Genomic DNA, 11424 nt, shown 5'->3' on the forward strand with positions numbered 1-11424 from the left:
CATTAATAGAAAAAGTTTAGCACTAATGAAATTTTCCAACTGTTCTATCCGAGCACCTTCCTTGAACATAAAAGGGATATAAAATAAAAATACCATAAAATGTTACCATATAACTGTGTAGAAAAAAAAACTGTACAGACAAAGTGGATAAAATAATTAAAAAAAAAATCACATATCATTTTGACCAGTATGACCATCACGGATGCAATTAACCCTCAGGCAGAAAGACCCCGATCTCCTCTTTTTACTTGCTGTTACAAAAAAAACAACACAATTATAAATAGCTTGTACTCTCGGAAAGGGAAAACAAACCCAAGATCCAGGTGGACTCGAACCACCATCCTCCCAAGTCAATTGACCAGGGCGCTCTTACCGAATTGAGCTCATGGATCTACTCAGTCAGCCACAAATTATCAAAGGCCCGTTAGATAAAATCCAAAATACTGGTACTGTAAGCAATCTCCATTAAAAATATATCAAATTAAAAACTACAATTATTACGTGGAAAAAAAACATACACATTAGTATTCAGAATTAAAAATAACGTTCGTTAGGGAAGTATTGAAACGTCTCAAAGTCAACACAAACACCATAACTAAAGACTGATGTGAGGATAAGGATCCAAAGGAACCAAAACTAGCAGAAAATTTATATTTAACAAAATAAATATAGCAACTTGAAGCAAATCATTTTAAAGTGGATCAAAAGCTGGCGTTAATGCTTATGATAAGACTTGGAACAAGTCAACCAGATGCCCAGCTGACAGTGGCAAACTCGCAAGGCCAGTGTTTATATTGATTCATAATAACGGAATGGATAATCAAGCGCAGGGACAGATCTAGAGAAGGAGAAATTTTACAGTACTCCTGGAGTAATACTCCCGACCAATGAAAATCGTTTTAAATCCCACTACATGGACATGATTGGTGGAAAGAAAAACTATATATGCATGTGTCGTGAATTCATTGGTCGGGAGTATTACTCCAGGAGTACTGTAAAATTTTTCCTAGAGAAGAGTGCGATACTGATCCATAATCTTAGATCTGTCACTGATCAAGAGTATCATCGTTACGCATTACCAGTCAACAGAAATCATCCCAGTAAATGAGGAAACCATTCCTATGGAAAAATTCTAGGATACTAATGGAGCAATATGTGTCCTGCTAATCAATTGATGTTATTTGAACACTTCTACTCTTGAAACCAATCATCTCAATCATCTCCCAATGAAGTGATTACTCCAGGGGTATCTCCCATGACTATGGTAACAGATTTCTCATTCTCTGTCCTCAAAAACATAGGCTTAATAGCAAAAAAATTGCACAAAATCCAAATGCTCTGCCTGCCTTAGATGCTTTTACTTATTCTGCTTCAAGAAAAAGAAAGACGAAATATACACAACTACCACGCAACAGTAAAAAACATTGATGCGTACAACCCTTGCATCAAGGAAAACAGACTTGTAAATCCACGTGCTTCGCCTTCTACAAGCTTATCCTCATCCTGCTCATCAAAGGAAGCTCATTTATGTGAATAACCATCTACATCTCAAACAGGGACTTGTAAATCTAGATACTCTACTAGCTGCTGCTGCTGCTGCTCTATCAATCAATATAATAGCGAACCAGAACATTTAGAAAAAAGGATCCATACCATCAGTTAAACATAACATATAGCAAACTCTATCAACAGTATATGCACCTATTATACAAATGTCTCAATGGGCTTGAAGATTTAAAAACAGGATTTGATAGCATCAATCAAAAACATTGAGAAGAATTCAGAATATCTTATAAGCATCCCCTAAACCAACCCACAGATAGCCTGAGGATAGGAAAAAAATGAGGCACAGTAAGCACAAAGCAGAAACTTGAAGTGTGCAAGCTGCTCTTTAAATAAGAAACGAAGAAAAAAAATGAACTGTGCATGGTAGTATTAGCTTCAGAGAGAGAGTCATTCACACAAATGTAGACTTAAGACTGAAACTATTAAACCAGAAAAAGAACTGAACTTAGGGGGGTTTATTCAATTTGGAGTTTAAAAGGTTTTTAACCCATTTAAAAGTCTTTAAGGTATTCAATTGAGATTTTTAGAGTCTATGAAAGTTTGGAGATATTGAACATAGATTTTAAAAGACTTAAAAAGGATAAACAAATCTAGATGTATTAAATTGCAACTTTTTCGAGTCATTAAAATCGCCATGTATTTAAAAAGACATTGATTTTCATAACTAACAAACTTTTATAGACTTCCAATAATTTTTGAGATTGTATTGTATATGCACTTTTTCTCCAAAATTCTCCTGCAATTCCAATCAAGATTTCAAATGAATTTATAATTAATTTTTCGATGCCTCTGTGTACTCCAAAATTTAAATCAAATTAATCGTGTTCTTGTGACCATCTATTCATTTACCTGCAACAACAAATTAAGGCCTTGTTTGGTAAAGAGCGTTTTGGGACAAAAAAGAGCGGTTTTGACCAATTTTAGAGGTTTGACCACTGAAACCGCTGATTGGAGTGTTTGGTGGAGAGAGGGTTGGGAGAGAGTTTTGGGATGAAAACGCTAATTTAGAAAAAGCTCTTAAAAGGAGTTTTTTCAATTAGCGTTTTGGAATATTAAAATTAATGGACTTCTTTAACCCTAATAGATAGACTCCTTCTCCTGCGCCAAAATTAATGCTCTTATTCGTCTTTTTACACAAACCGCTATTATCAATCAGCTAATTTTTACCAAACAGGTCTACACAAACAGCTAGTCAAATCAGCTAGTCAAATCAGCTAATGTAATCAGCTAACAGCTAATTCCCAAACAGGGCCTAAATATATAAAAAATCTAACTTTCCCCACTTATGGCACAACATTTCTTCATAATTTATCATTGGAAAATAAATACCATTGTCAAATCTTTCCCCACTTATGACAAGATTTCTTCATAATTTATCATTGTCAAAGCTTTCCCCCCTTATGACAACATTTCTTTATAATTTATCATTGAAAAATAAATAACATTGTCAAAGCTTTCCCCACTTATGTTATGACACAAAATTTCTTTATAATTTATCATTGAAAAATAACTACCATTGTCAAAGCTTTCCCTACTTATGACACATTTATAATTATTCATTGAAAAATAAATACCATTGTTGCGTCTTACAACCTCTAGACTCTGGTTTGCTGAAAAAACAAGAGAGAATCGCTTTGATACTCGGCTCGCCAGTGGTACATACCTTCAGTGATGTTTGGGACAGCAGCCTGCACAAAAAAACTGATAGATTCCGTAACGACTTTGCAGCTTTTGTAGCCTCGGAATGGACTCCACATGTGCCTCACTTGCAGTAGAAACATACTTGTAGTTTCATCCGCAGGTTGAAAGTCCCCAAAAATACAATAAATGCAGATCCACAGTTTCCACCAAGATGCACAAGCAAATTAGTGTATATCAATAGATCCAAAAGGCCGTACAAGCATGATCTCTTTCAAAGACAACTCTACAGAAATTTGGAACTCTGATCCGTCTATTGACAAAATAAAAAATAACCAGCAAATGATTGGCAAAAGTTGAACAGGAGAATAAAATCCAACTTAAGCTTAAACATAAGCTTCAAGAGTCAGGTATCACTCCTGCACAAGCAATTACACAAACACAATCAAATACAGATCAACATAATCCTTTCAGGAATTAAGGGAACATAATTCTAGTAATAGAAAATATTTCATAACCATAACTTACAATTTAGAACTTTAAAAAAAAAAAAACCTTGCCCCCATCAGAGTAGTGACAGCTCATCAGGCAGGCTGAGAAACAGCTAATAGTAATCAACTGGGAAGGATCCATGTCTCCAACAAGAGCAAAGGTATGCTGAATGTGTAGCTGCATTCAAACAAAGCTATACAGTTAGCAAAGGTCTAAATTAACAGAACATTCAATGAAACAAAACAATATTGAAATACAAGCAAGAACACAAACCATAGATGCAGATCCACAGTTTCCACCAAGGTGCACAAGCGAATTAGTGTATATCAATAGATCGCCAAAGGCCGTACAAGCATAATCTCTTTCAAAGAGAACTCTACAGAAATTTGGAACTGTGATTTGTCTATTGACAAAATGAATAGATAACCAGCAAATGATTGGCAAAAGTTGAACAGGAGAAGAAAATCCAACTTAAGCTTCAACATAAGCTTCAAGAGTCAGGTATTACTCCTGCACAAGCAATTACAAAAAAAAACAATCAAATACGGATCAACATAATCCTTTCAGGAATTAAGGGAACAGAATTCTAGCAATAAAAAATACTTCATAAAAGCAGCACTTACAATATAAAACATCAAAAAGAACACCTTGCCCCCATCAGAGTAGTGACAGCTCATCAAGCAGGCTAAGAAACAGCTAACAGTAATCAACTGGCAAGGATCCATGTCTGCAACAAAACAAAGGTACACAGAATGTGTAGCTGCATTCAAACAATGCTATACAGTTAGCTAAGGTCTAAATCACATCCAATGAAACAAATCCATATTAAAACACAAGCAAAAACACAAACCATAGAGGCAGATCCACAGTTTTCACTAAGGTGCACAAGCAAATTAGTGTATATTAATAGAACCCCAAAGGCCGTACAATCATAATCTCTTTCAAAGAGAACTCCACAGAAATTTGGAGAAATTTGGAACTGTGATTTGTCTATTGACAATATGAACAAATAAATCCTGCACAAGCAATTACACAAAACAATCAATACAGATCAACATAATCCTTTCAGGAATTAAGGAAATAGAATTCTAGAAATAAAAGTAATTTCATAACAACAACTTACAATATAAAACTTCAAAAAAACACCTTGCCCCCATCAAAGTAGTGAAAGCTCATAAGGCATGCTGAGAAACATCTAATAGGAATCAACTGGCAAGGATCCATGTCTGCACAAGAGCAAAGGGACGCTGAATGTGTAGCTGCATTCAAACAATGCTATACAGTTAGCTAAGGTCTAAATTAACAGAATATTCAATGAAACAAAACCATATTAAAACACAAGCAAGAACACAAACCCTAGACGCAGATCCACAGATTCCACCAAGGTGCACAAGCAAAGAGAACTCTACAGAAATTTGGAGCTGTGATTTGTCTATTTGACAAAATGAACAAATAACTCCTGCACAAGCAATTACACAAAACAATCAATACAGTTCAACATAATCATTTCAGGAATTAAGGAAATAGAATTCTAGTAATAAAAAGTATTTCATAACCATAACTTACAATATAAAACTTCAAAAAGACACCTTGCATGATCAAAGTAGTGACGGATCTAAAGCCATGCTGAGAAACAGCTAATAGTAATTAACTGGCAAGGATCCATGTCCCCACAAGAGCAAAGGTATGCTGAATGTGTAGCTGGATTCAAACAATTGTATACAGTTAGCGAAGGTCTAAAGTAACAGAACATTCAATGTAACAAAACCACATTAAAACACAAGCCAGAACACAAACCTCTTAGATTTGTTGTTGATCACTGTGAGCAATCTGAAGGCAGTAACATATTGAAGAACAATTTTCCTTGAGACAGCAAATTATTTCACTTCCATCTTCGCAAGAATATGGTACAGCTGCAATTGGTGTGCCACACCCCCAAGTACTTTTCACTACATACAGCAAGAGTACAACATGCAAGCTACAAGCACTAGTATATTACATAAGATACATATTGGGACTCCTGACATGATGCACATCACCTATCTTCCCAATCATTACCATAACTACATAGAAATTTACAACTTCGAGACCCCAAATCTCAAACATATCTCATAAACCAAATACTTTTACTCGTGTTGCCCATAATTGATATCTAAAAGAAAAATAATTTTACTTTAAGGGTGTGTATATATATATATAGACAAAAAAAATATATATGAATATATACGTAATAACCTACAAATTGTAAAAGATCTCACCAATTCAAACTTTGATGGGAATGTAAAACTGAATATTATGCACGCTTGTCAAAACCTGTTTTAGCAAATTATTCATTTAACTTTGTTTTGATCTTTTTTTAGAATATTCATTCAACTTTCTGCATTAGTATATTAGGTAATGTGTATTAAGTAAATTGATTAAACCTTTAGATGTTAGTTACAATGCTACAGGTTTATTAATACAATTACATAGAAAATATTGTTATTTTAAAAAAGCAACAAACATAAGAATGCAACAATTGAACATGCTATCGAGGTATTTTGTCAAATAATTGAGAGTTTAAGTTGCTTAGTCTTGATAAAAGTTAAAACAACCTCTACAAGCATGTACAAGTTACTGTGGTATTATATTTTAATAAAGGCTGCAGTAGGTTAAGGAGGTTAATAGAAGTAATGGAATGTATAATATTAGATTAACATGTTTTGGGGAGGACATGCCATAAAACTGGCAGGAGTTTCTTATGTGTGTGTGCAGTGAGCAATATATTTGAATAATTAGTGCAGATATCTTGGGCAGTGGATGATGAAACCGGCTTTAGTTTTTATATGTGTGTGCAGTGAGCATAAAATTTGAATTATTAGTGCTATCTAATTAGATATATAGATAATTTGAAAATTATACCTCGAGTTCAAAATGCCTGCGCATGATCTGTGCGTTGTTTGCTATGTTGGTTGTCAATGAAGTCGCATATGTAACCGACCAGATACGGGGGAGAATAAGCAGAGTAAGAAAGAGAAAAGAAGGACAACACACACAAAGGAGGAGAGCCGGGCAAAATGAACAAATACCAACCCCGTGCCATCTCCCCCCTCAAAACCCGAAAAATAAAATTTTATTGATTTTTTGACCTGCCATGCAAGCGCACCCGTCATGGCAAAGGTCGGAACATAAACAGCAGCAGAAATTAACAAACTAACCAACCAAACATCTTGTCCGCCAAACCTCCATCATCCTAGATCTATAGGATTCACTATCACAGTATAAAACTATCGCGCATAACACACATATATAAACGAACAAAATTAGCAGGTGAACAACCACAAACCATTTTGTCAACTAAATAGCCCAGACTCGCTTGGAAAGACACCAATCATCCTCAGATCCGTTCGCAGAGCTTCCTCAACGAAGAAGAGATCGCCCACCATCAAAACTCAGAACCGGCACAGCCATCTATTAACATATCTGAACTCACAAAAAGAGCTCTTAACTGGCTCAACATCAAAAACAATTACCTCAACCAGCTGGAGCTGAACATAAGAATACATAAATCAACCTCTAAGCAAGGCAAGTTAATTTTAGCCTGCAGATATAAACAGATCTAAATAAATTAACAACATACAACACAGGTCGATGTAAAATCAGAAAGAAAACGGAGATAACAAAAATAAAGAAGGGAAGACAGAATACATACCAATAGATCTGTTTTCACTCATGGAACATGAGATAACCAATTCCTCATCCAGAAACCACTTCTGCGGCATGAACCAAACAAATATATGCCCAAGACGTAGTATTAACAGACTCATGAGACGTATATCTGTTATAAAAGGTGCGAGAGGAGGATATTAATAGCAAACAAAAATTTATACAGTTAGCTACGGTCTAAATAAACAGAACATTCAATGAAAGAAAACCATATTAAAACAAGCAAGAACACAAACCATAGATGCAGATCCACAGTTTCAACCAAGGTGCACAAGCGAATTAGTGCATATCAATAGATCCCCAAAGGCCGTACAATCATAATCTCTTTCAAAGAGAACTCTACCGAAATTTGGAACTGTGATTTGTCTATTGACAAAATGAATGAACTGCACAAGTAATTACAGAAAACAATCAATACAGATCAACATAATCCTTTAAGGAATTAAGAAAACAGAATTCTAGTAATAAAAAGTATTTCATAACCATAACTAACAATATAAATCTTCAAAAAAACACCTTGCGCGGATCATGGTGAGAAACAGCTAACAGTAATAAACTGGCAAGGATCCATGTCTGCACAAGAGCAAAGGTACGCTGAATGTGTAGCTGCATTCAAACAAGGCTATACAGTTAGCAAAGGTCTAAACTAACAGAATATCCAATGAAACAAAACCATATTAAAACACAAGCAAAACCAGAACACAAACCTCTTAGATTTGTTGTTGATCATTGTGAGCAATCAGAAGGCAGAAACATAATGAAGAACAATTTTCCTTCAGACAACAAATTATTTCACTTCCATCTTCACTAATAGCTTCAATAGGCTCTCAACAAGAACTTGGAACAGCTGCAATTGGTGTGCCACGCCCCCAGGTACTGTTCACTACATAGAGCAAGAGTACAACATACAAGCTACAAGCCCTAGTATATTACATAAGATACATATTGGAACTCCTACTGACAAGATGCACATCCCGTATCTTCCCAACCATTACCATAACTACATAGAAATTTACAACTTTGAGACCCCAAATCTCAAACATATCTCATGAACCAAATACTCTTACTCGTGTTGCCCATAATTGATGACTAAAAAGAAAATAATATTTCTTCAAGGGTGTTTATATATATATATATATATATATAGAGAGAGAGAGAGAGAGACAAAAAGATATATATGAATATATACGTAATAGCTGACAAATTGTAAAAGATCTCAGCAAATCCAGTATTAGCCAATTATTCATTTAATCTTCTTTTTTTCTTTTTTAAGAAGATTCATTCAACTTTCTCCATTAGTATATTACGTAATGTGTATTAAGTAAATTAAACCTTTAGATGTTAGTTACACTGCTCCATTTTTATTAACACAATTATATAAAAATATTGTTATTTAAAAAAAGATTAAACATAAGAATGCAGCAATTGACCATGCTTGCTATCGAGGTATTTTGTCAAATAATTGAGAGTTTTAAGTTGCTTCTTGATAACAGCATATAGAAGTTAATGTGGTATTATTTTAATAAAGGCTGCAGTAGTTAACATTTTAAACCCGTCTAACTCTGAACTTTAAAAACTCATTTAGATTTCATAAACTCCCAAACACATCATTTTCATTCCCTTCCATGGACTCCTCCCAACTCTCAAACGAATTATTAACAAATATTAATATATTGCATTTATATCACCTGACCTTTTTATTGGAGCTGCGAGATTATGTCAATCAATTGTAGGCTTCAGTTCTGGATTTGCCAAAGAATGTACAGTATATAGAGTGATAATGAAAATGGATAGTTAACTGTCTGGTTCATGCCGATTCAGTGCAGGTAACTTGGGGAGGGGCAGTGGATGATGAAACCGGCTTTAGTTTTTATATGTGTGTGCAGTGAGCATAATATTTGAATGCCTGCGCATGATCTAATTCGACATAGAGATGATTTGAAAATTATACCTCAAGTTCATGATGCCTGCGCATGATCTGCGCGTTGTTAGCTATGGTGGTTGTCAATGAAGTTGCATATGTAACCGAGCGGATACAAGGATCATAAGCAGAGTAAGGAAGAGAAAAAGAACAACAACACACGCGAAGGGGGAGAGCCGGGCAAAATGAACAAATACCAACCCCGTGCCATCTCCCCCCTCAAAACCCGAAAAATAAAATTTTATTAATGTTTTTGACCTGCCATGCAAGCGCACCCGTCATGGCAAAGGTCGGAACATAAACAGCAGCAGAAATTAACAAACTAACCAACCAAGCATCTTGTCCGCCAAACCTCCATCATCCTAGATCTATAGGATTCACTATCACGGTAGACAACAATCGCGCATAACACATATATATAAACGAACAAAATTAACAGGTGAACAACCACAAACCATTTTGTCACCTAAATAACCATGGCGGAATCTTCAAACTACCAAACTCGCTTTGAAAGACACCAATCATCCTCAGAACCGTTCGCAGAGCTTCGTCAACGAAGAAGAGATAGCCCACCATCAAAACTGTGAACCGGAACAGCCATCTATTAACAGATGGAATCAGATACCAACATATTGAATAGATCACCAGCTCCAAACTCACAAAAAGAGCTCTTAACTGGTTCAACATCAAAACAATTACCTCAACCAGCTGGAGCTGAACATCAGAATCCATAAATCAACCTCTAAGCAAGGCAAATTAATTTTAACCTGCAGATATGAACAGATCTGAATAAATATAACAATAGACAACACAGATCGATGGAAAAGGAGGAAGAAAACGGAGATAACAAAAAAGAAAAAAGAAAAAAAAAGAACGGAAGACACAATACATACCAATAGATCTGGTTTCACTCATGAGACTACGAATTCCTCATCGAGAAACCACTTCTGCGCCATGAACCAAGCAAATACATGCCCAAGACGTAGTATAAATAAACAGATTCATGAGACACATATCTGTTATAAAAGGCGCGAGAGGAGAGCCATGAACATGAGTTATATCTCTACAGGCAATATAGATAGAAATCTTATTATATAGGAACCCTTGTACCGTCCAACATCCGTTCGATACACGGATGTATTAAATTTTTAGGTAGGTAGAGATCCTACGGTTATTCTTTAAGCCGTGTATTTTGCAATTTAGCGTCAATATCCGTTCAATACACGGATGTATTTAAATTTATTTTTATTTTTTTTAAAGTTCTTATTTTAAGTTTTCTCTTTGAATTAAGTATTGCATTGTTTTAGCACTAAAAAAAAAAAAGTATTGCTATATACCGCCTTTAAATTCCGGTTCACCGCACCGTTTTGACCATTTTACCCTTCTCATTTTTTTCCCCCAAAACCTTCAAAACTCTCTCTACTTTTCTCTCCCGAGCACAAATCCCGGATTTGACAAAAATGGATCAAAGCATTCCCGAAGACAATGAGTTCGAACACGAGGTAATATTACGATTATTAAAAACGTTATTTAGTTTTTTTTTTAATTCGGTTTTTGCCTGGGCGGGTGGCGCATACCACCCTTTCCTTAGGCCGAACGGATGAACTACCCGTTCGGCCTAAGGAACGGGTGGTAATCGCCACCCGCTCGACCCATGGAACGGGTGGTACGCGCCACCCGCTCCACCCATGGAACGGGTGGTACGCGCCACCCGCTCCACCTTTGGAACGGGCAGTACGCGCTGCCCGTTTCCACCTATGGTGAAACGGGCAGCCTGCCCGTTCAGGCCAAAATGGGCAGAAATTGCCCCAAATTAATTTTGAACGGGAGAAATAGCCCCGAAGTATTTTTTTTTAATTTTAATGTCAATTTTTCGTATATTCAGGTACCGATAGAAGATTGGAACCCCGATAACATTGATTATAGTTCGCGTTTCATAACGGATACCGTTTTCCCCTCAAGTCAGGATGCTATTGATTGGGCAAAAAAGATAGTTATTCAGAATGGGTTTGAGATTGTAATATCTTCGCACAAACATGGGGGAAAACAGAAGTTGTTGCGATGTTCACGGGGTGAACGATATAGAGGTGTTGTGAAAATTG

At 35.8% G+C, this 11424-nt stretch overlaps 1 long non-coding RNA gene across 15 annotated transcripts; it reads right to left on the bottom strand.

Moving 5' to 3' along the window:
* Positions 1-1144: 1144 nt before the first annotated feature.
* Positions 1145-10395, bottom strand: LOC136235824 (uncharacterized). Of its 15 annotated transcripts, none has more exons than XR_010691956.1 (17): positions 10216-10395; positions 10022-10089; positions 8109-9923; positions 7918-8007; positions 7638-7787; positions 7388-7513; positions 7209-7276; positions 7022-7090; positions 5494-6638; positions 5263-5397; positions 5052-5155; positions 4820-4955; positions 4547-4712; positions 4320-4456; positions 3970-4206; positions 3733-3873; positions 3038-3623 (listed from the first exon to the last, which is right to left on the bottom strand). It is a non-coding gene; the product is annotated as an uncharacterized lncRNA (long non-coding RNA). The 15 variants fall into 15 exon arrangements; XR_010691955.1 differs by having other exon boundaries at positions 5494-5609; positions 6598-6638; positions 7022-7276; positions 10216-10394; XR_010691954.1 differs by having other exon boundaries at positions 5494-5645; positions 6598-6638; positions 7022-7276; positions 10216-10394.
* Between the last annotated feature and the right edge of the window lie 1029 nt (positions 10396-11424).

This window comes from Euphorbia lathyris, chromosome 7 (assembly GCF_963576675.1).
Source record: "Euphorbia lathyris chromosome 7, ddEupLath1.1, whole genome shotgun sequence".
Lineage (NCBI taxonomy): Eukaryota > Viridiplantae > Streptophyta > Magnoliopsida > Malpighiales > Euphorbiaceae > Euphorbia > Euphorbia lathyris.